We start from the raw sequence: 5,327 nt of genomic DNA, 5'->3' as shown, positions 1-5,327 counted from the left end.
CTACCTGTGCTCCACTGTGGAAGCTGAAGAAGTCGGGTATTTGCTTTCCCAGTATCCCTTAAGCCACAGCATGAACTCATGACTCTGGTTCTGTCAGTCATAAGGACCCATAATGGACTTTGAAACAGGATCTAGCGATGCCTAGTTCTTGAGGCAGCTGGGGCTTCAGCAAAGTCAAGCCCTTCTGTCTGCATGTCTGTCTCTCTGCATGCATGGGGGAGGGGGCATGAAAAGGCCAGATGACAACTTTGAAAGTCAGTTCCCTCTGTCTACTGCATAGATGCCAGAACATGAGTTTAGGTCATCAGGTTGGGCAGCAAGTATCGCTACCCACTGGGCTATCTTGTTGAAGTTGATTTTTACTTTTATTGTTTTATTTTACTTTTTAGACAGGATCTCACTACATATCTCCGGTTGCCTTAGACCTCACTATGTAGACCAGGCTGGCCTTGAATATACAGAAATTCAGCTGTCTCTGACTCCAGAGTGCTAAAATTAAAGGTATGCCTCACTACCCCCAGCTACACTCTACCTTTAAAAGGTTGAAATCTATCACCAAAAAGATTTTTTCAAGGAATATTTTAAATTACATGCTACTGAAAACTTATTGCCATCAATATTTTTATTTACTCTCTGACAATGTTGTGTGTGTATACAATATATTTTATCATATTCACCCCAACTCCCTCTTTTCACTCCCTCCAGGCCCCCCACAACATGGCCCCTTCCCACTTATATGTCTCTTAAGTTTCTGTTGCCTGCATGAGCATGAGTAGCCTCCAGCAGCCACACCCCTGAAGAAGAATGACCCTCTATTCCCTAGATGTCACCAATTGCTCATAGCTCAGCTGGGGTGGAGCCTCCTGAGTTCCTCTGGAATCCATGCTAGAATGTTGACTGGCTTTATCTTCTACAGAGCTTGTGCAGGTAACCCTGGCTGGTTACCATTTCACCAGTTCACCAGTGCAGTAGGTATGCTGTTTGTAGAAGACAGTGTATTTCACAGCATTTCTTCCCAAACCTTGGCTCCTATGTTCTTTCTAAGATATTCCCTGAGCCTTAAGAGGATTTATGTAGATGTTGGGCTTATATTGTGAGCAATTCAACAGTCCCCTTTATCAGTGATGAGTCTCTGCATTAACTTCTGCCCACTACAGGAAGAAGCTTCCCTGACCGAGGCTGAGATGAGCACTAATTCATGGGCATAAATGTAAATATTCAGAAAGTTGTTTAATGTAGCAATTTAGCAAAATAACAACAGGAGACACACACACACATACACACACCTATGACCTACCAAGCCAAGAGAGTTTGATTAGATTCATAACCAGAACCAGGTTATGAATTTTTCTCTACTGGAACATGCCTTAAATCTAATCCTAAAGCCATTGGTTACCACCATAACAGCCATGCCACTCATGATGCAGTAGGCACACCTGGCTGGACAGGTTAGTTCTGCAGCACACAGGATCCAGTGTATTAATGCCTTTTCTCCCCAGCGGCCTACCTTTCACCTGTCAGCTCTATGAAAGCTAGACAGAAGGAGCAATTTTCTAGGTCAGTTACAACTTGCTATCTCTATGTCCTGAAACCAATGTGTGCTTTGTCTTTCAGCTACAGGATCTAGGTAGGGTAGACAACCCCAGCCTGTGTAGGCTTATTTTTAAATTTCATTTGTGTAGTCCTGGGTTCATATAAAATACATATGGTACGTGTATATGTGTGGATATGCATGCATGTGTGTCCGTGTTTGTGTGTGGAGACCAGAGGCCAATCTCAGGTCTCTTCCTAGTAAGCTTGTGGTTTTCAGCCCTATACATTTACCTTTCTCTGCCTCTCCAGTGCTCAGGTTACAAGTGCACACCATTACACCAGGCTTTTAATGAGGAATGCTGGCAAGCAAATTCAGATCCTCACAATTTCACACCGAGCACTTTTATTTGACAATGCTATCTTCCCAGCCACATGAAAAAAAAAATTAGTAACTCTGGATATTTGTAGAGTGGCACTCGCTATTTCAAAATATATTAGCATGATACATTCTGTCACTCACTCGGACCAAGCGAGACTTTTCTCAAAGAGAGAATAGGACCCTGCCACCCTCCATCATTGATTCCCTCTCTAGTCACCCCTCAGGTTATCTGGGAAATCTTGTCTTCATGAGGCAGAGGATATTAACACATGAGATAACCTCTAAGTAAACTCAGGGACATCCCTCATCCTGCTGTCACCAAGATCTGATGACACAGCATGGGGAAACAATGCACAAATGGATTAACAACTAGACCCTTGCCTTAAGCAATATGAATTCAAGTATAGACTACTGACCAACCAGGGAAATAACAGACTCTTTAATTACACAGTTGTGGGTGCAGGGAGGCTCTCAACCCTGGCACACAGTCAGGGTACAGAGTGTGCTAAGACATAAAGAGAGCTCTATATTGATGGGAATGTTCATCCAGAGAAATCTAAAAATACTGCTTTACTGTGGCTGGCCAAGGAGATTTTCTTCCTTTCCTATAAATGAATTTCAGGCAAAAATGATCCAGTGAACTACCAACAGAGAGATCCTACCAATGGAAACTCAGTAGGATAAGTCAGATTCTACCTAGTGATCAATTCAAGCAATGTTAAAGTCCTCATCATTAGCTTAGCATCAACAAATATACTATTGATTAGTTATGTCTGCCACAGCTTTAGAAGTAGGAGGTAATAGAATGAATGCCATGGACTTGCCAATGATTTTGTTATATTACTGTGTTAATTAAGCATAGTCTAATTTCCAGACCTTTGCCTTGAATTCTCCATCCTTTGAAATTCTGAAGTTGTTTCCTTCTGTTTCTCATATGATATTTATAATACTCCACTCTTTATTGTTTTCATGTGTCTGCTTTCCCTTTCTAAGCCATTCACACCCCAGGGCGGGAAACCATGTTTTATTTATAATTGAATTCCTTTCCAATCTTAATGTGTGCAGTCCTCTGCCCACCATATTGTTCATTCTCTAATTCAGCAGCAACTACTGGCCACTGCTATGGTCAAAATGTGGTAGCATTCTTAGCCAATCAATGTGCTGGAATCTAATACGGGATGTGAATAGTATTGAAAGACAGGCCTGGGGGTGTCATTAAGCTGTCATGTCTCTCCTCTCACAAAGAGAATCAGTGTCCTCATAAATGGTACCCTTTCCGTCTTGTTGGTCTTTTGCCTGTTTTATTTTTCTTTGTGTGTTTTCTGAGGGTATTGTTTTTTGTTTGTTTCTTTGCTTGCTTTGAGAGAGAGAGACTGAGAGACAGAAAGAGACAGAGCGAGAGAGAACAAAAAGCACAAAGTTGAGTAGGTGGGGAAGTGGAGAGAATCTGGGAGGAGTTAGGGTTGGAGGGGATATGAGCAAAATACATTGAATGAAAAACATATTTAATGAGAAGAATAAAGTCGGGTGTGCTGGCTCACGCCTGTGATCCCAGCACTCAAAAGGCAGAAGCAGGTGGATCTTTGTGAGGCCAGCTTGGTTGACAAAGCGAGTCTAGGATACACAAGGCTACGTAGAGAAATGCTGCCTCAAAAAACCAAAAGAAGGAAGGAAGAAAGGAAGGAAGGAAGGAAGGAAGGAAGGAAGGAAGGAAGGAAAGAAAGAAAGAAAGAAAGAAGGGAAAGAAAGAAAGAAAGAAAGAAAGAAAGAAAGAAAGAAAGAAAGAAAGAAAGGAAGGAAGGAAGGAAGGAAGGAAAGAAAGAAAGAAAGAAGGGAAAGAAAGAAAGAAAGAAAGAAAGAAAGAGAGAGAGAGAGAGAGAGAGAAAGGAAGGAAGGAAGGAAGGAAGGAAGGAAGGAAGGAAGGAAGGAAGGAAGGAAGGAAGGAAGGAAGGAAGTTGACCAAGATCAAAACTATATCCCTGACCCCAGAGTAATCACATAGTAGGGGAAAGGACAGCAGAGAACCAGAGAGATGACAAGCTAAGATGAGCCTTCCAGACATGATGCCTTTGGAGATGGAGGAGGGGGACCACTACCAAGGAATGCAGGCACCCCTAAAAGCTAGAAAGGCAAGGAAACAGATCCCTGCCCCCAGAGCCTCCAACAGGAATAAAGTCCTGCCAACACCTTCACTTTAGCCCTTCTGACTTCCAGAGCTATTGGGAAACAGAGAAATGTGTTTTGTTTTAAAACTACTAAGTTTGTAGTAATTTATTACAAAAGCAATTGATAGGAATCTCAAACAAGATTCTTGTGTACAAGCCAGTTTCAACCATATCCTTTTATACTGTGTGTGGTTTTGTGTGTGTGTGTGTGTGTGTGTGTGTGTGTGTGTGTTAAATAAACAGGCTAGATACATGGCATATGTAAAATAACTATACCTAGGGTGTGTGTAATATAAGTTACTATATACTTACAGTGTGTGTGTGTTTGTGTGTGTATGTGTGTGTGTTGAATAAGAACTCTATGGGGCCAGCAAGTTAGCTCAGCAGTAGCTAAGGGTACCCATCACCAAAATTAAGTCATTATTAGGCCTAATGTCTTAAGTTTGATCTCAAGAACTTACATGCTAGAATGAGTGAACATACTCCCAAAAGTTGCCCCTTGACCTCCACATGTCTGTTTGACAGGAATATGCCCGCTCATGCCACACAAAATAAACAATATAGAACAAAAACGTTTCAAAGGAACCATAGACCTAGTTGTGTTAAATAAGCGAATAAATACCTGGTGTGTGTAAACACATGCACATGTGTGTGTCTGTGTGCGCATGTATGCATGTGTGTTAAATAACATGCTGTCCTTCTAGACAATGGGGTGACCAGCATCTACCAGTTACCTTCTTCTCTCTCTGAGAAATACTGTGCACTGACACCCTTACACGCTGCCTTGGGTTTTATTTGTTTCGTTTCGTGTTTCATTTGATACACTATAATCCAAACACGTTCTGGCCTGGCCTTCTACTACCTTCCCACTCACAACTCCTCCTTGCCAAAGACATCTTAAAAGAGCCCCAGGCATAAGCGTATAAAACAGGCTCAAAAGAAACCATCTTACTAATCTGTCTTCAAGCAATTCTTTATCATTCATGTAAGTATATATTTTTAAAAGAAAGTAAATTTGTACACTAATGAGAGGGCTGTGCTTTTTCTCGTTGAATATAATCTGGATATCTGACACTGCGGGATGCAAAGCACCTTTTAGCGTTTTTCAGGGTTGATTGACAGTTCGTCTTTACTATTGACAACGCCAAGAACACGACTTTACAACAGCCCTTAGTTCAGACAGCAGCCGCCTGTTCAGGGCCATTTCAGAAATTGTTGGAAAATCTGTCCTCGTCCCAGGCCAACATTCA

Source organism: Meriones unguiculatus, chromosome 10, assembly GCF_030254825.1.
Source record: "Meriones unguiculatus strain TT.TT164.6M chromosome 10, Bangor_MerUng_6.1, whole genome shotgun sequence".
Taxonomy (NCBI): Eukaryota; Metazoa; Chordata; class Mammalia; order Rodentia; family Muridae; genus Meriones; species Meriones unguiculatus.
This window is presented reverse-complemented; position numbering follows the sequence as displayed.